This window comes from Protopterus annectens, chromosome 2.part1 (assembly GCF_019279795.1).
Source record: "Protopterus annectens isolate FY-2018-M chromosome 2.part1, PAN1.0, whole genome shotgun sequence".
In the NCBI taxonomy this organism is placed as follows: Eukaryota; Metazoa; Chordata; order Ceratodontiformes; family Protopteridae; genus Protopterus; species Protopterus annectens.
The window spans coordinates 861,103,423-861,128,466 of NC_056729.1; positions in this window are offsets into that span (position 1 = coordinate 861,103,423).

Consider the following 25,044-nt stretch of genomic DNA (forward strand, 5'->3'; position numbering starts at 1 on the left):
TCCTGGTTGCCCACTCTTCAGACCTAAAAGGATGAGTTTTGTCAATCAAATGCTGAGGCCTTCCAACAGAGATATTTGCCTCTACAACTCAATGGGTACAATCCTTTCAGCTGTAGAAAAACTTGTAAAAAGAATCAGACCAAATATCCATAACTAGCACCACAACCACTCTCACCTCTCCTTTATTCAGGATTTCAGTATGGACATTTACCATCTCTAGCTGTCCTTCTGGGTTGTGCAATTTCTAATTCAGTATAGCTGATTCAGTTTAGCTGATTTGATTTGTAAATGTAAAATCTTTCCACAATGCATGGCCATCCTCCTGTCAACATCCTTACTAAGTTTTTTTTTCCCCTTCAGCTGAGAGCATTTTCACTTGCCATGTCTTGGCACAACGCTTTTGCACCTCTAGCCATAAGATAGACTTTTGACATGTCAGCGCCACCATGCTTAGCATTATTTTACCAATGTCCCCACTATCCCTCTATGCAAATACTTTCTTTATCCATGAGGCATATACGTATAGTCACTTGCATACTCTGCATCACTGTTTTCAAATTTCACATTCTATCTATTAATTTCAGGATAGAACAAATTCATTAGTTGTGCAATGTGCTTAGGCTCCCCAGTACCATCCAGTACCCAAATTCTGTTTTCTTTCCTTACCTCAGTGTTATATTTCTGTCTCTCACACACACACACACACACACACACACACACACACACACACACACACACACACACACACACACACACACACACACGCGCACATGCACGCACACGCACACGTGCATGCGCACGCACACACGCACACACACAGACACACAAAATGCGTCTTCTTCCATATTAATTTTTACTTACTCCATGTCACTGTAAATTCTTATTCCTTACATCTGTATTTTTTACTAATAATATTTTCATTCTCTAATCACTTATTCCATGATCATGCCTAATAGAACAGATCGATATGGGTTATATGTTATATGCTGATGAGGTAGCTCAACTGATTTACCTACATCTTGTCAACATGAGTTATTCAATAAGCCTTTTGACATAACAAGAGAGAGGACTATATCAGCCAGAATTGAACAAATACATTTGCAGAAGTGAAGAAATGTATTTGCTTTCAAATGAGGCTGTGTCTGGAGCTATGCAAGTGTAATTCAGTGTAGAAATGTGACTAAAGTAGACCCTTTGGGAATATGGGTGCTGCAAAACAAAAGGCTAATTGAACTGGCTAAAATACAGAAGCTTTGGATTCAGTAGGTTGCTTTATTATTCATTACAACTGGATTACCTGACAAAGCTGAAGAAAACTAATCTGTAGACTGCACATTACTTGGTAAGAAACATTAAGGATGCTTAAAAGGCCATGAGGAATTATACTTTATGTACTTCAGACGCCTGCAAATTCCTAATGAGACTATAGATATGTATGTTATTAACTTGAATAGCAGAGCCAAAGGGTGTGAATTTTTTGAGCTGCATCATCTTCCAGTAGGAGATAAAATCTGAACTATATGGAACCATGAAGTATGGGACACCAAATTAAGATAAACAGACACAATCTTATCAAAAGTTAAATGTTTGTGCAGACCAACTGACTAGTTCACAGTTAAAAGAATTAATCATCAAACTTAATGTTTAATAAAACATGAGGTAAATGGTAAAGTAAAAACAAAAAATAAGGGCAGGATTATGTGCAAAAGTAATGGATGTGAAATTAAAGACAGCAATGCAGGAATATACTCTGTAAAAGCTGCTTGTTTAATTGAAATTCAGACTTGTATTCCATGTGGCTATAATTGGAAGAAGAAGTCTTGCAGGCTCTTAACCAGACTTGATGAATATGCAGTAGAAATGGGTACCTTGCAAAAGCAAAACCAAGTGTTATTAAAATAATATGCATGCTATAGAAATTAAATATGAAAATAAACTGTTTATTAGTACTTTTGAAAAGAAAGGCTTTATAATAAAGTCTGAAAAGCCATCTGAAGTTTTAAAACAGGTATGCAAAGTTCTTTTGGAAAGAAATACTGATAATTACCCAAGATAATGCCATATTTAATTTTTTTTCAATTACATTTTTATTGTTTTTTTTTTCAAAAACAGACAATAAAACAAAACATACAGCATGTAAAAAACAAAATGAGTAAAGGTAAATACTTATTAACAAAGAATCATTTAGACACTTGCTAGACATTAAAAGACTTATAGTTGACATGTTTACATCATACCTGAGGGTTGCAGGGAAAACTGGGTCATGATACAAAAATTGTGTGCTTAGTTTGTGTATGTAGGATACCTTTGCTGATAAGGATTATGAAAAACAAAACAAAACTTTACAGTATATACATAATTACACTGTTTACAGTGTTGGAAGCCATCCGTTGTTATCCTAGAAGCATGCTGCATATTTAAGTGATACACAAGTTGTGTTTAGTAATGTAAAGGTTTTTTTAAGATGCCACCTGATTTACATTTAGTTTTATGCAATCTGTTTGCTTGTCAAGATTGTGTCTAGAAGATAATTCCAGTATGTTTGAAAGCATGTTCTTTTTTTTTGTGCTTTTTGTAGCTAGTTTGTGGGAAGTGACATATTTAACTGCGATGTCTTTAATGTTGTTCCATGAGATATTTTTGTTATTTACCCAATTTTTAGATATATAAAATTTAAGTAAGGCACATACTGTAACTAAGATATGCCTGTGCATTCCATTAGTTGAACTAGGAATTATGTGCAGAATCATTGTTTCCCAGGAGAAGGTGTTTTTTTCGTATCCAATTTTTTTTCAAGTTGCACTCTTAGGGACCACCAGAGCTTGAAGATATTCTTACAGCTCCAGAAAATGTGAAGGATATCCACATCCTCACTGGAGCAGAAAAGGCACATTGAGCTTTTTTTGTAACCAAATTTTTTGAGGACAGCTGGGGTATAGTATGCATTGTTGTTAATCATTTGTGTATAGATTAAGTTTTTGAAAAGTGTAAGTTTTAAGGTATTGTTAATAGCATCTTGTTTTGTGCTATTGCAATGGTTTTATTTATTTTCTCCCAGTATCTTGAGTAAAGTAGTGCAGATTGGTGTTTTAACTCATTTATTAATTTGTAGGATTTTGAAATTATTTTTTCCTTAGCCACTAGTGCTTTGATTATGTTTTGGGTCGTTTCTATATTTTGTAATTCTATTTTGTGGTTAGGGTATTTTAGCTTTACTAGTGATATCATTTGTCGAAGAATATAGTTATAACTGCCTGGCATCTTGAATTTTGTTCTTAAGTTTTCAAGTGTTTCTTCCTTATGTGTAAAATATGCCAAATGCCATATTTAATTTTAATATTGCTGCAAAGTATAATAGCTTATCAGAAAATATGTCTGAAGTGTTTTGATCTTTATAAAACCTAAACGTAAGCACTATATAAGTTACCAATTCTAAATCATTACATCAGAATGATGTCACATCAAGTCAAAACATTTATCTTCTTTCTCAAACTGTTTTTTGTAAAGTTAGGCACATTGGCAAAGAAAATAAGAGCCTCAGAAATTCACGGATATAATTGGTATGATAGTTAACAAAGCTGGCTCTATTTATAGATGATATTATGTTATACCTGATAAAACCAGGAAAGGACATTTCAGTGTTGTGGAACAATTAAAGGTAGTTTCAAATCTTTTCATAATGCAAAATGAATGAAGCTAAAACAAAGGCAATGGCTGTATATTATGTATTTGCATGTTTGCTTCAGCAATATCCATATTTATGGGAACATGATAAAATGAAATACTTAGAAGTATGGATTAAAATGGATTCTGGTGTGGTAGCTAAGGATATGTGGAAAGAGAATAAAAAGATAATACAAAACCTGAGAAACTGGAAGATCTGTTATATGGATATGGATAGAAAGATATAAGTAATTAAATAGTTTAGTCCCTTTAGTTTTTATACACAGGTCAGGCATATTTTTATCAACCAGAGAAGTTGTGGATAGCAATTAATAACAAGCTGAAGGATTTATCTGGGAAGAGAAGACACCAAAAGTCACGTGGGATAAGCTGATTCTTACAATTGAACAAGGATGTTTGGGAGTACTCAATTTGAAAGGGTATTTCAGAGCTACATAGTTAAGGCTCATATACATAGCACAAACAGAAACCTATAATTCAAAGTGGAAAGGGATAATGATGAAACAGGGGAGAAGCTCAAGAAATAAGGAGAGACTGTGATTTTGGATTCAGATCCTTAAGGAGAATAACAGTAACCATGCAGAATATTATATTTATAAAGTAGCAGAAAGTTTTCTATGGTAATGGAGAAAGGAGATTCTACTGATAGGGATGACTGCAATTAAGGATACAGACAATAGGCAAGAGGGGACTGGAATTTATTGGAGAAATCTGGTAAAAGAACTAAGGTATTGGAAGCAAATAATTAGAGAAAGGCAAGAGAATGGGAAGAGACCAAGAATTTATTTGTTCTGCAGGATAGAGATTGCCTTCCCTGTTAAGGATTGGTATCAGAGTATAGGCAAAAAGAAAGAAATAGGGGGATCTTAAGTGAAAGGCCAGCATTAGTAGAGTTTTTAGTAGAATCTAGAACAGAAGTTGCTGTTAAAAAAGGAGTAATTAGTAAAGCATACAAAATACTGCATCTTAATTATAAGAATCAATCAGAGAAGGCTAGAAAGGATTGGGAAAAGAGATTGGATAAACAATTCACAAATAAGCAAAGGGGGATATTTACACAGTTCCCAAATATGCAACAAAGTCTAGAAGATTTAGGATCTTTGCTTGGAAGTGTTTACATAGGTATCTTTATACCCCAAGTAGACTCTAAAGAATTTTTCCTGAGGTAGAAAGCAAATGTTGGAGTTCTTATGGGGAAGAAAGAGGTAACTGGGAAATTATATTCTGGGAGTGTAATGAGTTGGCAGACTTTAAAGATACCTTGCACACTGCTCTGTCAGAGATATTGGGTAAGAAAATTGGTGTAACTTAGGAAATTATTTTTTGAGCTAGGATACAGAATTGGAATTGTCAAAGCATAATAAGACCTTGCTGAGTCTAATTATGGTGGCTGCCAAAAAAAATACTAGAAAATGAAAATCAAAGTCTAAACCAACTTTCTAAAAGTAGTGAATATAGTAACATAGATAAAACAACTGAAATTGGGATCAGAAAATGGTAGGAGCGAATTACAATGGAAAAATGGGAATTGCGAGAACAATACATGCAGAGGAGGAACAAAATTTAAAAGAAGACAGGATTTGAATGCGCTACGTAATGTTTTACTGACAATGACTGGGTAAAGTGATGTATAATGTTTGCAACTACAATTATGTCAACATGACTTGTGATGTATAATGTTTGCAACTAAAATCATGCCAATATGGTTTGTTTTCATTTATATAAATGTATGATTGTCTATGTCAAATGTGATAATTTAATAAACATGTTTCTTGTTTAAAAAAAAAAAGAAAAATAATGTTTTTCTTAAATGAGTTCTTCTAATAGTTTGGGTAATGTGGCTTTTAAGAAACCAGGAATGTCAAACAAATTAATAACATAAAACCAAGGACTGCTCATGCTGATAGTCATTCACAGTCACAGAGGCATTTATGATGCTGTGTGAAGTAATAGGCCTGGTGCTCTTCATAACTAAGTTTATTTGTAAGCAAACAGCTGTTTCAGCTAAATGGCAATTCTGAATGTCCAAGACTTTTTCTTTTACTTTTATTTTTAAGTCCTGATATCCTTAAGGGGTCATTTGCATATATCCAATGTTGCCTCTGATATAAGAGGTTTAAAGTATCACACAGTTGAAAGTTTAGCTTTGCTAGATTTTTCTTTTTGTATCTTCACAAACCTAAAGAAAACCGACTTACACAAACTGGAATTCTGCTATAATAAAATTGCCAAATTTGTCACTAACTACCCACATCGGTCTCACTACTGGTCCACCTTATTACAGCTCAACTGGCTAGAGTTACAAGATTACCTAACCTTCACTCAACTCATTATTGCCCATAGATTGGTAGACCATTCAGAAAAAACTACAGCACTACATAAATTGCTCCAACCCTCCACCAACACTTGAGTCCTCTGATCCTCAAACAAAACTCTTCTATACGTATCCAAGTGTAACCATTCTGCCTGAGACTGTTTCTATCCAAACTATGTCTCAAAAATTTGGAATACTATTCCACAGCTTATCATAACTACTACTGAGCCAACACACTTCAAAAATCTACCCAAAGACCTTTCTCTGTAATAAACGACTGTGCCCATAAACTAGTCCTGGGTAAATCTTATTCCATGCCCAATACTCACCTGTCTTTTTCCTACCATTTTATATCCACCATATGTAATCAAACCTTCTGACTTATTACTGTACTCCATCCCCTTACCACCGCATTGCATATAATACAACCATATCTTTCCCTTAACTTCTCCCCTTTCCCCTATAACTATTTTCCTTCTATCAAAACATGTTTACTTCCTCTTTTCCTCTCGCATTGTACAAGTACTATCCCTAATCCTGTCTCTCTGGCATATGTTTCCTTCTCCTTACTGTTCCTGTTTGACTACTTTCACTACTGAACTATTTGACTGATGGATAAGCCCACCTATGACGTTGATTTTTCTTATCCTTCCTTACTTCCACTTTCAATCGTGAATATCACTTATTAAGACTCGTTCATTAGTGAAAAATAACTCTTTAATCTGACGTCTATTGGGAATACTCCTGCAATGTAATTAGTACTAATGTGTGTAATACTAAAAAGCTGTTTAAAGTACTGATTCCTACTTGTATGTACTGAATATTACTCCAGGTATACTTGATGTGGCATTCCAGCCAATGTATTTCAATGTCACTTCTTTCTTGTATCTATGGAATTTTTTATCATTATCCGTGTCATTTGTTAATTGTCTTTGAAGCTTTTCTCCCTAGGCTTCCATTGAAAATGGGCTCTGTCCCAGTCAGACTTCCCACTAAACAAATGGTAAACAAATAAACAAAAAAAATAAATAAATAATCTTCTAGTTAGAGTCAAAAACAAGCTCTCTCAGAAATAAGCAGGGACAAATATCACCAAAACACTGACTCTGTTTGCAAATCCTAAGATATAACAGCTTTTGAAATGGAAAAAGAATAGTTGTGTAAAATCTTACCATAACCACAGAGGTCCTTCTTTTCTGTGTTGTAGTATTCTTTACATAGGGGTTGTATTCTGCCCTGTGACCCGACATCCAGCCAGTATACAAAAGCTTCAAGCTACTGCCAGTACATGCATCACACATCTGCTTTGACAATGTCAGCCATAAAAGGATGTCCGCACATACAATCTTCAGACCTAGAATGCCCCATGAGAAACAGGAGTCCTAAGGAAAACAATAAGTCACCCAATGAAGAGACAAGATGCAGGGGGAAGGCAGGAGGGACAGAATACTGCAACATAGAAGAGAAGGACATCTATGGTTATGGTAAGATTTTAAACAACTATTCTATGTCCTTCTATTCAATGTTGCAGTATTCTTTGCATATGGGAGCATGCTATAGCTTAAATGGAACCTACGGAGGAGGACAGAACAAAAGAAGGTTGCAAAGAAGAAGACTCCAGAAAACCATGAAGACTATCCTTTGCAAACGTTGTTCTAGAATTAGAGCACAACCTGTTACGTTTAGTAAAAGTGTGCACAGAAGACCAAGTAGTAGCTTTCACTGTATTATGATGTTATTTTATTTAAATAGAAGGAAATGTATAATTACAGGATTAAATAAGTGAGCCATCAACATGCTAATAAGTATGCACAACGTTTTGTAGCTTTTAATTAATATTGTAAAACTGATAGTAATAATAATAATGGCATTTTAAATGTATTGTATGAGTAGCACATTTATCCATGTGAAAGGATGAAAAAACTTTTTACATTTTAAACTACAAAAGATGGTTTACTGTGGTGGTTGTAAATACACCTTTAAATGAGTAATTGAAGGCTGCTTCATTCATCAATACGTCATTATTTTATATAAAAGGTTTGTAATTGATAAGTGTTTGAATTTTAACGGTCTGATGAAGCTAATGTGAAAGCGCTTACTGTTGCATGCTAATAAACCAGTTTTTACAAACAAAATATAATTTGTGAACAGAACGCTTAGTATTTAATAACGGAAACATAGTACATTTGGATTATCCTTTTTTATACTGGATTTACAGGTTTGCTGTGTATGCCTTTTGGTTATATTTATTGGACTTTTCTAGAACATAATTAAGGTCCCAAGAAGGGCACTGTTTTTCTTGGGGGCTTAATATGAAAGAAACCTTTAAGAAAAAGCTTGACTTCCAATCCTGAAGCTAAAATAAGTGACAATGGCAGACAAGAAGAAAAAGAAGAACAGCGGACTTTCACTGAAGAATATAATAAGCCACTTTTTAGAAGCTCACACAGGTAGGAAAGCACAACAGGAATGTTCACAGCAAATGGATCTAGATTTCTTTTTAAGACACCAGATAGAAAATCTTCTCCATTTGGAAATATAAGATTTTCTTGTACTGGGTTTCCTGGCCTCCTACAAACCCCCAAACACGTCCTGAGAATAAAGGTGCCTGAAAGGGATCAGATGTAGATCACCCACAGGGTCAGTTGTAATGTTGACAGATGTGAATGAAGTAAGGATCCCTTGTCCTGTGTGATGAGATCCATCCAGTATGGGAACTTGTGATGGCCCTTGACTAACTGCAGAAGAAGAAGGGACCAATGCTGTCTTGGCCAAAAGGGATTCACCAACAAGATTTTTGGTTTGTCCTGCTGAATCTTCAGCACACCTTTCTGTATGAGAGAGAAGGGGAATGCAGAAAGAAACATCCCCTTCCATGAGAAAGAAAGAGCATCCACCTTCCAAACCAGGGGATGTGGCATCCTGGCACAAAAGAGAGGAAGTTGTCTGTTCTGAGGGAAGGCAAACAGATTGAGATGTGGAGTACCCCACTGATGAATCAGGTCCCAGAACAGATTCCTGTGAAGCATCCATTCATGGGATTGTGTCATAGTCCTGCTTAATGCATCTGCCACAACATTTTCAGCAGATGGAAGATAAACAGCATGAAGAGTGACCTTGTACTGAATGGCTAGCTCCCATGCCTTCATTGCCAGCCTACAGAGGAGGTAAGATTTTGTACCTCCATGTTTATTTAGGTACCATATGACAGTGGTGTTGTCTGTAAGGATTTTCAGAGGATCTGCTTGAAAAAGAGGGTGGAAATTTTTCAAAACTATGAGCAGAGCCCTCATTTCCCTGATGTAGATTTGCTCACTCCTCTGAGATGGAGATCAAAGACTCTGAACTTTCCTGGATGCAAAGATCGCCCCCTCCCCAGCCCATGTCTGAAGCATCTGTGAAGAGTTGCTGAGAAGGCTGGGGTAGAAGAAGAGGAAGACATGGATTCAAAGAAAACTGCTGAATCCACCAAAGGAGCTCATATTTCAGACATGGAAAAAGTGGAATCATGGCATCTAGTGGATGAGCATGCTGAGACCAAGTAGTCTTTAAAAAAACACTGAAACTTTCTCATGTGGAGTTTTGCAAAGGGCAGCTTGAGAATTGTGGAAGCCATGGAACCTAGCAGTCTCAGGAACTCCCAGGCTGAGATGCCTGGAAAGGTTAGGAGGGTTTCTAAGAAGTGAATGAGAAATTAAGCCTTGCCTGTTGTAGAAAGACCATTATCAAGTGTGCCCTGAACCTGCACCCCAAGAAAATGTGATCCTAAGATGGAGCCAAAGTGGATTTTTTGAAATCGATGGTGAAGCCTAGGCTTTGAAGGAGACAAATGGCCTTCTCTAGATTTACAGAAAAGAGATTGGAGTCATGTGCAAGGAAAAGAAGGTCATTCATGTAGGGATAAACCTGATTACCATGGACCCTCAGAAAGGCAATGGCTGAAGGTAGGCACTTTTGTGAACACTCTTGGGGCAGTGGAAAGACCAAACGGCAAGGCAGAAAATTGAAAGTGCAAATAATTCACAGAGAAATGTAATCATTTCCTGTAAAGGGGATGAATGGGGATATGCAAGTAGGCATCTTTGAGATCCAGGTAAGCTATGAAGGCCTGAGATGAAATGAGAGAGAAAAGTGTCTGCTAGGACAACATTCAGAAAAAAGGAACCTGTAAGAAGGTGTTCAAGTGGGATTGATCTAGAATTGGTCTCCAACGACCATCTTTTCCTGGAACCAGAAACATTCTTGAGTAAAACCCATTGCCTCTCTAATCCTGCAAGGTGCTCTGAGACTTCAGTTGAGAAAGAAGATCTGGAAAAAGCTGCATCTGACTGGAGGAGGGCTGTAGAATACCCATGAAAGGATGGAGATTCTCCCAAGTCATGAAGTAACCTTTTTGGATAATAGACAACACCCAGGCATCCTGAGTGATCCTTGTCCAGGAAAAGAAAGAGAAAGGCAAAGAGAAAGAGGGGTATGACTTGGAAGAACCTCTCGGTAGTCACAGAAAACTGGGTCTGATGGGTCTGGGCTGAAAGGACTGATGAGAAGAGGGAACTGATGAGTTTGACTGAGAGGACCTTCTAGAAGACTTCTTAGGCTTACAAGTAGAAGATGAAGAAGAAGAAGAAGCTGAATGCACTAGTCTCCTAACAAAAGATGTTTTGACAGGAACATTCCAATGAAATTTAGAACTGGATAAACAAACAGGTGTTTAAGTCTTGGAGTTCCTTTCCTTTCTCTTGCATAGCCTTAAATAGCTCTGCAGCCACTGAATCAAAAATAGCAGTCTTGTCCAAAGGAGCATCTAGTAACTTGGCCTTAATGTAATCAGGTAATTATTGAAGTCTCAGCCATGAATGCCTCCTAAGCACAGAGGCAGAAGCAGCAGTTCTAGATAATGCTTCAACAGCATCATATCTGCACTTAATGGAATGCCTAGTTACCTGAGAAGTAGCTGCCAAAAGAGATATGGCTTGTGTTTTAATCTCAGAATCTGGCAAGGAAGATAAGGCCTGAGAGGTTTGAGAAAGAAAAGCTAAGGCATACCTGGACATATGCAGCTGGTAAATAATAGCTCTGATTGATAAAGTGGAAGAAGTATATACTTTTTTACCCAGTTTCTCAAGAATGTTGCTCTCTTTATTAGTTGGAAGAAGGTTGGCAGAAGGAGATAACCAGAAAGACTCATCTGAAGCTATGGAGATCACTGCTGGATTTGCAGAGGGGCACTTGTAAAAAAATCTTACAATCTTCATATTTGTCCCACAGGTTCCACCTGTGTCCCTCATTGATAGGGGAGACAGGTGCTGACTAAGGTTTCTTTTTTGGGGCTAAACTCTTGGCTAGGCTTGTAAAGGCCTCAGGGCCATTAGCCTAGTAACCTCATATGATCCTATGATCAGGAACCTTATAAAACCTGTCTGGCCTCTTAGGAGTTGCAGCCTGAAATTCAGGGATTTTAGAAGAAGAAGCAAATAAGTCTAAGAAAGCTGGAAGGACTGGAGGGACTGCAGAGGGTGAGGGAACCTCCATCTGCAGATGGTCATAGTTATCCCTTCTGTTCTTCGGAAATCTGGGAACAATCCCATTTGAAAAACTCCCTGATTTTAGTAATGGTTTGTCCAAAGGAAATTTCCCCTTAGGGAAATCTTCTGCACTAGATTCCTCCTCAGGAGATGTATATTCCAAAGGTGAAGCAAGTTGTTGGAATATTCCAAAGAGTCATCATCAAAAGAGGAGTCCTCAGACACAGAATCAGGTACCTGAGGTACAGTAGTCTAAAGTGGGGAGGAAGAAAAATAAGGCAGAGGCAGAGGGGAAGTAGGTTTCAAGGCCATCAAGGCCTTAACAAGACCCTGAGAAAAAGTTTCCAAATCTGACTGAGGAGTAGAAGAAGAAGGAATGCTAGGGTGCTTAGTTTTCTGCTTCTTCTTAAAATGCCTTTCTGGCAGAGGGGACAAAGAAGAGGAACCCAACATAAGCCTAACAGCAGATGAAGCCAGATCCCTAGTCACAGCATCAATGGCATTGACATTGCAGGAGTCCTCCAAACCAACATGCACTGGTTCCCCCATACCACCCAAAGAGGGCATTTGCAAAGCTTAGGACATGCCGGGATCCATTCCCATAGCAGGTTCCACAGAGGTACCTGCTGAAGAAGCAGATCTGACCTCCGAACTTACCACCAGGTCTTCACAGACCTCAAGGGGTATGTCTGAGGCAGAAGGCACAGTGGAAGATGATTCAGGCTTCAGATTACTCACCTTCCTCTTCAAAGTTGGCTCTGCAAAGGACCCCTGGCACCCTTCATACTGTCTTTAGCAAGACACTTGAGCTTATGATTCTCCAGATCCAGATTCGGAACCAAAAGCTGACTATGCAATGTTTTAGGCACAAAGATCTGACAAATAGAACAGGATTGATGGTCATGACTAGGCTCTAATCAGAAAAGACAGAGCTCGTGGCTATCATTATGTGGAATCTGCCTTCCCCACCTACACTTACCCTTCCTGGATGACATGAATAAAACAAAAGTAGTAACAAGAAATAAAATCCCTAATGGGGCAATTATCTGAGCTGGTAGTGACACACCAACAAAATCTGACTGCAGACCGAATGTAGGAGTCAACCTTCCAAATGGTGGCAGAAAAGTTTAGAGGATGGTATATGCGCACGTCCTTTTATGGCTGATGGTGTCAAAGCAGACATGTGACATCCAACGTACTGGCAGTAGCTTGAAGCTTTTGTATACTGGCCAGACATCGGGTCGTAAGGCAGAATACAGCCCATATGTATAGAATACTGCAATACTGAATAGAAGGACAGTAACTTGTTCCAACACTTTAAGGAATGTGTAAGAAAAAAAACAACACTTTTCCTTACATAAAAAATCCATACATAGAATAAAGTATTTCAAAACATTAAAAATATTCCTCTAGTGACTCATATCCAACATTAAAACATATTTCAGAAAAACAGTGAAAGACCTTTACTGGAAAATATACACAACCACAACCCCAACCCTACCTCATTTTACCCTTACTCCCTAATACTGGCATATATGTAACTGTCCATAACAATCACTAATATACACAAGTAGTTACTAAGAACAGGATTAGACCTCTCATGGTTCATTATAGGTTCATAGGTTGGTACTAGGCTATCAGCCCTAGGGCCTATACAAGCCTAGCCATAACAATTCCCTGGCTATTTCTTCCCACATAGTCTTTATTCCAAGGAATCCTTCATCTACATGTTCTTAGGATAATAAATCAATCTCCATTTTCACCAGAAAGCAGCTCATTACTTTTGTGGCATGCTTGTACAATACCTGATTTTATCCAGTTGCTAAAGTTAGCAATACTCAGTCAGACCGTGCAGCTCTTGCAATTACACTTCTAATCACAGCAATTGTGTTTTTTACATATGTTGTACATAATTGTTAATTAAATGGAGTACTACTCAGAGTTATTCTGTCTCTCAGATATTACGAATATAACTTAGTCTGTGTAAGCATCTAGGAAACAGGGAGGTAGAAAGGAGGTCAATATGTCCTAGCATGACACTATCCTGATAAAGTATTTTTTTTTTATTAAGCCCAAACTTCTGTCCAGCTCCACTCAGTACCCAGTATGTATAATGTAAATATGCTACAGGACTAAAGTACTCAGTCTCTGAGTCCTTAGCTTGCAGGGGGGACTACTTCCTTTCCTTGGATACAAACCCTGCTCCTTCTCCTTCAGGAAAGGTGAACAGGCCAAAATGTTCCTCCTTTCAGTGGCTCTAGCTAACTGCACATTGTCTAAGTTTATCAAATGAATCTGAGAGGCTTGTCTTGTATTAGGGGTTCCACTCCTATGTTTCATGGAGAAATTATTCCTCTAGCTGAAACAGATATATATTTTCAGATGGGCATTTCCCCTCAGACTTCTAAACTTGTAGTAACTATTATGCACCATGTTATATTGGAATCAGAAGCAGAATCTTTCCCAGACCACATTCCTTAACATTTATCTAGTGCAGCATTTAGAAAGTCATTAGCAAAGTGTGTACATTACTTTGGGTTTAATTTGAGGTCTCTTTCTCTGTGACTAAATTTGGGCACTGGGTGACAGTTTCAAATTCCTGTTTTCTACCCTTTTATCCCTCCATCAAATCTACTCTTCAGCTACCATTTAGTTATTTCTTTTGTCAGTATATATGAACATGCATCCTTTATGACTGATTTCTCTGACATTTTCAACCTAATGAACATTCAGGATTTCTATATGCCAGCTAAGTAAAAGTATATTGCACTTTATTTTCATTTGATATTTCTGTTGCTGGAACTGTTTTATGAGCATTTGAACTGATACTGCTTATTTATTTTCCTCAACTAAAACTGCTAGTTTAGCTAGGTGTCAGGGTACATTTTGGAATCTGTCATAGTTATTCTTGTGAGATATGTTTAATTGCTGCCATTTTTCTTTTTTTTTTTTTTCTATTTCTCAATTGTTTTTTATTTTTCAAATACATTTGAATGAATTCCATAGTATTTATACATAACATCTTAAATAACTATGTACACTATTTACATCAGCCTGACACTATATCAGATCTTAATGTATACAGTTATTTTATATGTCCAATCCATTATCAGATTATCTGATCAATTATTGTATAGTGTCAATCAACGATAAGACTTTTCCCCAAGGGTTGTTGATAAATGGCTTTTGATAAATTCTTAGTTCTTTCATTTTAATTTACAATAATGCTGTTGTTTGAATAGGCTGTAGAAGTCTTCCAAAGTTAGTATTGTGTTTGTATTTCATCTTCTTGTTATACACTTCATTGAAATTGCAAGTATAGTCCATACTAGATACATGTTCATAGGTTCATAGGTTCATAGGTTCATACTAGGCTATCTGCCCGAGGGCATTTACAAGCCTAGCCCATAGTTTTGTGGCTTACGCCACCCCTTTAGTATGGGGAACTATACCCATTATTTTGCTGTGCCTCTGTCGAGCAGTGACACTGAGGTAATCCCTGGGGTATATCTGCGATCTCCCATCCATTGGTCAAGATTTCTCTTGAACAAGGCCAGCGAGGTGCTCTGCCTCACATATATCGGGATTTTATTCCACAGCAATGTTTGACCTATTTAAATGAGGACCTTTGTTCACAATTAATAATACAAGAGCTTTAGTTAAATAAAATTATGCATTAAATAAAGCTTGCAGAAAGTCAGCAATACCATTCCAAAATGGCTTAATTTTAACACAACCAAAGAAAATGTGGTTCCAATCTGCATTGTGCACTTGCTCATATCTCCAACATATTCATTTTATGGAAGAACTAATTTTACTGATTCAATCTGGGGTTAAGAATGCTCTGTGCAAACATTTCCAATTAAAAACTTTCCAGTATTGAGTAAAGGATGTATATTTTATTGATAATAATATATTTGTTATAATATCTTCAGTTAACTGTATTGAGTGTCCTTTTGTTATATATTTCCAATATGAGGTTTTGGGTGTTGTTTTATACTTTATCAATATTTTGTAAAATTGTTAAATACTGTTTCCCATATCAAAGTCATTATATATGATTTCCTATATGTATTTTGTAAATTTAAGTATTTCTATAAATGAAGAATTGTTAATTATTCTACTTAAATCTTGTGAATATGACAAAATACTCTGTAAAGTTAGCCAGTCCTGTTGTGGAATTTTGTATGTTGGTTTTTTTTTACTTGCATACCTAAAAATGTTAGTTCTTTGATACACTGGAGCCAACAAACAAATCCTTTCTGTTCTCAGGAATTAATAATTTCTCTAGATATTTTATGTGGAAAGTTCTTTGTGACTATAAATGGCATTAAAAGATCGAATCAGATTTTAAATCTATATTTGCATTAATACTTTTCCTAAATGAGTCAATGTAATAATTAATCATACGAGTTTTAGCGGGTTTAGTTATGCTATATTGTATATTACTACATAATATGTATGCCATGGAAAATTGTTTTTATCTATTTGTTTTTTTTTTTATAAATAAAATTAATTTATTGATATTACAGTTAATAATTCTTTCCAATCTGCAAAGTAATTTGGACTTATCCAATCTGAGATTGTTTTAGATATTAATGCTTTTATATATGTTTATATATTAGGAAAGTTTAGTCCTCCCTGTTTCCATGGCCTGATATGATGTATTAAAGCTATACTGTTTCTTTTGGAAAACATAAAAAAATTATTAGGCATGAATTTATTTCTTTAAATATATTCATTTCTGATAACAGTTGTATTGTCAAGGCTATATAAAGGATCTTGGGCAGTAAAACCATTTTTATTAAGTGTAGTCTATCTTCAAAATTTTAATATTATTTTGTTCCATTTTTCCACAGAGATTTTAATTGTATTGATATTATTGTAGTTTTTGAGACTAATTCATTATTATCCTTGCATAACTCAATTCCTAGATATTTTAGGGTATATTCTTGTTTCCCTATGATGTGATCCTCCTTAGTCTGCAGTTCTTTTTTTATTTAAAAACAAACATTTTGATTTTGATTTATTGAAATGGAGTCCTGAAGTCATGTGAAATTTGTCAATTAATACATTTAATTCTTCTATTGTCTCTTTTGTATTAGATAATGTTAGTAATATGTCATCAGCAAATAGCATTACTTTAGAATTGTATTGTTCATAAAGATCTATTCCTTTGATTTTTATATTTTTACGAATTGAATCTGCCAATATTTCAATAACCAAAGCAAATAGAATCAGTGACATGGGACATCCTTGTTTATTGCCTTTTGTTATATGCATAGATTCAGAGGTAAAAGGACCTAACTTGACATACACTAAATTATTTGTATATATATTCTTTAGGAGATGAACAAAGGATGCAGGAAATGTAAATAGCATTAAGATTTTGAATAAATAGTCCCAATTTAGGGAAACAAAGGCTTTCTCTATATCTTAGCCAATTATGAGTGTTTCTTTATTTTCTTTATTAACATAATCTGTAAGAGAAATTATCCTTTTAATATTGTCATGTGTGTGCATCTATGATATATAAATCCAGTTTGATCATTATTTATTGTTTTGGATAGTGGCATTCTCATTTATTAGTTAATATTGTCATAAATATCTTATAGTCATTTTTTAATAATGATATAGGTCTATATGTGTTACAGTGGTTTGGGGATTTGTTTTCCTTTAGGAGTGGTGTGGTTAAGGAATATCTCCAAGAGGGTGGTATTAAAGCTTGTGACTGAATTTCTAATAGAGTTTTATAGAAGAGGGATAGTATCTTTGAAGGAAAAAGTTTATATATTTCCATAATTATGCCATCTATACCTGGAGCTTTATTATTTTTACCCTCTTTTATTGTATCTGTCATTTCTTTGTATGATATGGGTGCTTGCAGATCTAGTTTTAATTTTTCTGGTATTTTTTTATATTAGAACATTTTTCATCTAGATTTTATTGATCAATATGGATATTTTCTTTTTGGAAATGTTCCATATAGTGATTTCTATAGGCATCAAGATTGTCATCTCTATCCAAGACATTTTTCCCTTTCTTTTCATGGAAGATACTTTTAATGTTATAAGCTTTTGATTGTATTTTGATTCTTGTGGATAAATTATGTAGATATTTGGGAGAAGTGGTCAAGGTATTAGTTTTTTTAGTTTTTCTAAAGCTAAACTAGTTTTATGTGTTAGAATTTTGTTGCATTTATTGTTTAATACTATTACTTTCTTTTTCATCTCCAAATGATTTTAATGTTTTCAGCTTTTACTGATCAGAGTTTGGATTGAAGATCTAATAATTCAGAATCCCTTTCTCTGATTTTTTTATATCAAGTTAGGGTTTTATGATAAATGTAAGCTTCTAATGAGTCCCACATCATTATTTTATTTATCTCTGTGAGGTAATTAATATTTAAGAACTGTATTTCAGATAATAACCAGGGTTTGAACTCTTTAATTTTAGTTATATATGTTGGAATTCTGGTGTTAAAGATTAATGGTTTGTACCCATGTTTAAGTTTTAGTATCAATGAATTGTGATCTGAAAAATGGCAGGGAGGTATTGAGAAATTAATGATTTTAGAGTGTAAGTCATGGGCACCAAATATTTTATCTATTCTAGTTTGGGTATCAAATCTGTGATCTTGATGGGAAAACAACAAAGATTTATCTCCTTTAAATTTTAAAGTATCTACAAGATGAAACAATTCTATCCACTTGTTTAAAGCTTTTGATAACAGCAGATGTACGCAGCAGTCTTTTATTTGTAGTTTCAGAAATATCAAATATACAGTTAAAATCACCTCCTAATATTAAGTTGCCTTTATAATTATTGGAAATGAAATCCAAGTGTTTTTTTAACAGTTCCTGTTCCAATGCTTGGGAACCAGTATAGACTGGCTAGGGCCCAAATTCTGTTATTATATTTAACTATTACTAAGGACATAAGGCCTTCTTTATCTTCATACTAATAAATGATTTCTGGGTTAATCACATTTGTTTTCCATGAAATTGTTACCCCTTTTGTCTTATAGGTGGATTGCACCAATACCATATATTCCTTAGGATTCCATTTGTAATTGTCATTCATTTTGAAATTAGTTTCTTGAAAGAAGACAATTTGTACTTTGTTCAATTTTAAATATTTCAGTAGATTTGATCTCTTGGTATGATTGTTTAAGCTATTGGTATTTAAAGATAATAAAGTTAAATCCATCTTAGGTTATTTAAACTACGTATTTTTTTGTTTTATTGTGACTATTAAACATTTTTCTCTGATAACTATGAAGTATTTGTTTGAGCTTTTAAAGGAAATTATCAGTTTTATACTTTGAGTGTTTACCAATAAAGTAATGTTTTGGTCAGGTATACTAAAAATGTTTTTGTGAAATAACAAATTTAAATTAATAAATGTTAACAAAACTAAGAGCCACACTAGCCATGGAATGAAAATCATTCCTAACTTGATGGATAAACCTAAGTCCATCAGATTATCACTCATACCCTGACAATCCAGAACATCTGAGCTCCAGTAATTGAATTATCATATGGAGAATATTTGTAATAGGAATAAACAATATTTATATTATTTTGAACAGATATAGTACTATTGTAGATTAGACCGAATTCTAATACAATATAAATATCTACTTATTGTATAAGCAATTAATATTTAGATGAAAGATAGATGACAAGCAATTCAATCATAGTAAAGTAGGATGTATCATATATAAAACCTCAGTAAAAGATTATAACAAACAGTTATTTAACATATTCACCCTTACTGATGAAGTCTTTCAAAACTCCTTACTTTGTATAAATAGATGGTAATAATATTTATACCTAATGTTTATAATACAATGTATTTTATTAGATAAAGCAGAAGTTATATTTCATTGTTTGCCAGCATTTAAGTAATCACTTTGTTTGTTGCTAACTTACTTAAAGCATCAAGTTTGATTTATGTGAACATTGATGAAAGTTGGTGAATTTTAATTATCAGTGCATCCCTCTTCCCCAATTTCCTACACATAAGGATTTTTATATCTGTCATTTTTTATTATAAAACAAGTGAAATGATGTCTTCTCCTTCAGTGTTTTCAGGTAGACCAAAGATCCTTATGTTGTTTCTCCTTTCCCTGTTTTCTAAGTCATCTATTTTGTTAAACAGCCATGTATTCTGTTTACGCAGAAAATTTCTTTTTGGAATTCTTCCTCTTTGAGTCTCCCTTCAATGTCATTTAGAGAAGTTTCTATATTTGTTATTTTTGTATGGTGCTGCTGTAATAGTTACTTAAGTGTATCAGTCTTTTTTTGAGAATTTAATTTGTTTTCTAAGCCATTTTTTAAAGCCATCCATCTTGAAAGATAGTTCCTGTAAGGTAGATGTCATCAATTACAGTTCTTTTTTCAAAGTAGCATCTGGATGAAAATTCCTTGAGTTGTTCATATTCAGTTACTCAATATATCTCTACGTTACTTGACTGGAACATTTTTGTATAGCTCTACCAAAATTGATATTTATGTAGTTTAGTAGCTTATCTACAGAGTTCTAACGTTTTAAACTTGAAAATAAAATCTTCCTATATTATTATATTAGTTTATGGAGCTCTCAAAATTCACTGCTCTCAGTTGACCATCTAGGCTCCGCCCCATTGCCATTTTTCTAAGTGCCCGACTATAATTGCCTCTTCCAGAGTTTTTGCTGATTGGTGCTTTTATTTATTTTGCTTTAATTAATTGTTTTTATTTATTTATTTATTTATTTATTTATTTATTTATCTGCATTTGTTAACCAGGTTGGTCCAGCTGAGTAAGAATTACCCTTTTTCAGTGGAGACCCGAGGGAAAAAGCCCCAAACAGACATACAAATACATATGAATAGAGACAAATTAACAATATTATAGAGGAAAACAATATTATGGGTACAATGGATAAGAAAAACAATGAAAGTTTGAGAATATGAGTAAGGTAGGCCAGAGGCATGCATGCAAAAGATTTATGAAAAGGTGTTCTGAGCAAGATCTCTGAATTAAGTTAAAGTAGGCAAAGAAATGATGATTTAGGTGTGGAGTTAGTAGTGTGGGAGTTTTAGGTGGGAGCATGTGAAGGACATTTCCATTTGGAGGAGAGATGGGAGAGAAGCATGGATTTGAAATTGTTGTGGTTAGGTATATTACGTAGTGGTGTGTGGAGATTGTTCCATAGTTTGGCTGTAGTGTGGGATAGTAGTAGTTTACCAGTTGGGTGGATGGGTTTGTGTACATGCAGGAGGTTTTGGCCTGTGGATCTCAGGGTATGGGTAGGTGTGTAGGGTGTTAGAGATTTAGCAAGAGATGGGCATTCTGCTGGTTTAAAGATGAGTTTGTGGGCTGTTGTAAGTTGTAGGTACTTTAGGTGGTTGTGGAGTTCTAGCCAGTTTAGGGTGTGTAGGGAGTGACAGTGATGGGAAGAGTTCTTAGAATTGGTTGCAAATTTGCAGATTTTGTTGTAACAGGCCTCAGGTTTAGCACAGAGTCCGAGTTGTAGGTTGGAGAATAGGGGAGCACCATACAAGAAAGAGGGGAGAAGGAAGGTAGATGCAAGGGTATGATGGGAAGATGGAGTATGGTAGAAGTTGTGTCTGTAAAGGAGGCCGATTTTCTGGTGGGTTTTGATTGCTGAGAGGATGTGGGAGTCGAATTTTAGGTTTTCATCGATGGTAATGCCAAGTAGTTTGTTACTAGGAATGATTTCAAAAGGGCTGTTATTGTGGCTTTTGATGGAAAATTGGACTTTGTGGAACTGGGAAGTTCAGGATCAAATGCAAAGTCACAGCAGTTGTAGATGAATAGTGGGCAGTTAGCACATTTTCATTTATCCCTTAATTAGTTCTCCCAAACCATAGTTTCCAAGGTTTATAGGTACTTACTAGGGTATTGGTCTATGAGGATCTTAACAATCCCAGCCCTGCATGCCCAAGAAAGTTTTAGCCACTGTAATTTCATTACAAGTAAGTGAAACCCAGCAGAAGATTTACATATTGCCCTTGTCCATAAGGGCAAGGATATTAAACCAGGGGTAAATTTGTGGTTTCCAATTCATTCATCCAGATTACATTTGAATAGAGTAGTGCTAGTACTTTGTTTTTTGTGAAGAGGAAGATGATTCCAAAGAAGATATATTTTACATAACACATATCTACCACCCAGCATGTTCTGTTTATATCATAGAAGAGATTAAGATATTTTGAGTAGGTATTTAAGTGACCTCTGGACTTGCTGAAATGCAGTAGGTCTGAGAAAATAGGATCTGCTGAGGTTGTGTATGAGAGGCAGAAATTGCCGTCAGTAGCCCGTATGACAGCAAGAAGATGGACAAGGGTTTGAGATGATCATTGTAGTCTTTATGATTTATGACCTTGATTTTCTTGGAGAGAAAGTGTTGTGATCATTCATGTTGTGATAACTGTTTGGTCGGGTGCATACTGAAGGGGACATTATACTCAGCAATCATCCTAATAATTCCCAAATACAGTGGAATGATCAAATCCCCAGCCAGATGCCATAACTTTAGTAATAGGCTATGTAATGAAAAAAGACCATTTTACAGTAGTGGCTGCATGGTAATCAAAGGACAACTTGTTGTCCACATAGTTTCCCAGGTCATCAACAACTTGATTGATTTTCAGTGGTATGCTGTCAATGTGATTGTTACAAAGGTGTTAATTATACATTTTTGCCATTAAGTTTTAGTCCATGCTTATGACACTAGCTATTTATTTGAGAAGGGGCCTTTTGGTAGATTTTGTTGTCCTTTGGAGAGTTTATGATGGACACCAAGTTTACAGTCATCTGCAAACTTTGTCAGCTATAAACCCTTAGCATTAGTTTTGACTTCTATGAAGTAATGCCAAAAAGGAGATGCCCAAGGACTGAACCCTGGGATATACCACAATTGACAGCTCTTTTTGGAGGAGGTACAGCCATCTGACATAACGTCAATGGTACTAATTGTGACCCAATTTGCTACCCAGCAAGTGACTTAGGAAACAATATTTAGTTGGTAGAGTATGTGGGGAAGTGTCAAATGCCTTTTGAGGTCTAAATATGAAGGGTTTATTGATTTTCCATCATCCATTGCTTCAGTAACCTTTTTGAAGGAGTCAACCAGGTTAAGCAGGCCAGATTTGCCCTTTACAAAACTGAACTGGCCTAGAACAAGAGTTTGTAGCTTACTTCTGCCCTTATTTATTTACCATTTCCATAATCATTATCTCCAAAGCCATCCACATGAGTTTGGTCAAACATATGGATTTAAAATTAACTGAGTCTGTCGGCAACCCACCTTTGTGCCGAGGGCTGACTGCTGCTGTCCTCCATTTTTCTGGTACAAAACTTGTTTGGAGTCTGATATTGAATAGCCTATGTAGGGTGTTTAACAGAGATTGTTTCAAGGTGGCAAGTAAGCAGCCTGGTATGTTATCTGGTAGCACAGAAGCACTGTACTTGGCCTTGGAAAGTGCTTTGAGGACCTATTCTTAAGAGAGTTGTGGGAGATGTGTAGATGTGGGTATGTGATCAGAGAATGAAGGGGGGAAGAAATGGTTGAGTTAGAGCTGAATTTATCTGCCTCATGATTGTCTATACCCCAAGTACGTGATATCATTTGCTTTTACCTCTGTGCAGTGCTGTATATTGCTTCTGATGTTTGTAATATAGTTAAAGAAGGCCTCATGGTTATTTTTGCCTGGGAAGCTATCTTTACCTCATACCTAACTTTGGACTGATTTGTTCAGGGTCACAGCTAGTTGTTAAGGTTAGCAAGATCATTTTTGATATTTTGAGAGCTACATTTATTATTGTGTGCTATGATTTTTTTTTCTTTTATTGTAGATCCTCTTTAGATTTGGATTTTACTATATATTTTTTTAATTTGTCATTGTATTTATTTTGAAGTGGGACTGATATATATATATATATATATATTCAGATATTCCCATGTGCACAGAATTTGCCAATAAAGGACTCGTCATGCCCAGTGGATTATCAGGTTGGAGGGGATGTTTAATTTAGCCAGTCATCACTTTGTTTTAATAGACTAGCATTCCCTTAATCTCTGAATGCTGAGGTGTTTGAAAATGCTTTTAGCTTCAGTTGTATGGAGAATGCAACTGGTTTATGGTCCAGTTTGGCTTTTGAGGAAGTCAGACCTGGTGGGTAATAGAGCTGTTTCATATTGATGAGGACTAAGTCCAAGATTTTGTCTTCTCTAGTTGGGGAATAGACTAACTGGTCTAGAGAGTTTGTATTTATGAAGTCCAGAAATCTCTGGGTATACATGTTAGGGGATGTATAAGTCTCCCAGATAATGGAGATGTGGTTGAAGTCCTCTAGAAGAATTGCATTTCACCTAATGCATAAGGGGTTCCATATTAATCAGGTGTGAAGTATGAATCAATAGAAGGGTTTTGAGAAAAAAATCAGAAAGGAAATCTTCACAACATTGTGCAAAGAATCTCTGAGATAGAACATGTTACTTGATGTATGAAAAAAAAAAACTGAAAGTAAAATATCGACCAAGAAAAGAACTACACAATGTAGATATGCTTACTTGATTAGATATGCTTGCATACAGTTTTCCTGTAAGAGGAACTAAAGATTCATTAGGTAATTCCACAGTTATTAGTGACAGAAACAAAACTAGAATAATGTAAAACTGTACTGACACTGATTTGGAAATGCAGTTGCAGAAAGATGATATAACAGAAATTGACCTGAGCCAAAATCATTGCTAATATCTTCAGTTTTCTTTTATTTTCAAGCAACATGAAGTTATTTCCAAAGGCAAATGTTCAGAAATGGAAACTAACAATTCCAATTAAACTGATGAGGTAAATATCTAAGACAATACATTTATTAATAGTAGAGTGCAGCGTTGTCCTGTTCGATTCTCATCTAAAGCATTTTCTGTGTGGGAGACATGCGTGAATGGGCGCATCGTTGAAGGTTGTGCATCAGGCCTGGCAAGTCGGTATGTAAAAATCTACTGCCAATCATTAGTTGACCGGAGTTCGCTGTGACCCCTAACCGAAAAGCCAAAAGATACAACAACAAGAGTGCAATGAAAAGTACAAGATATAACTTAGTGAGTAAGAATATCAAAGCATATGGGTCAAGTTGTGTTCATATGCCATATCAGCTGTCCAAAGGAAGACATTATAGCACACCTAGGATGAAGTCATTTATGTTGTCAAGTGGGCCCAGATTTATTTCAGCTTAAAGAAATTCCCATAAAATAATCAGAATGACCAACACAACACATTTTAATGTAATCCATACCTTGTACAAATGCCAAGAATTCGGAAAATTGGTGCTTGTGTGGTTAAAGAACTATACATTTTATTCCCATATTATACAATATGTAACGGACATCTATAGAGCTATCTGAGCAGTGAAAACTATGATTATGAAGATCAATGAGAATAGTTGCAGGATTATCATCTCAGAATAATGAAGTATAGGAAAGCTTAGTAGTAGGAACCTCTTT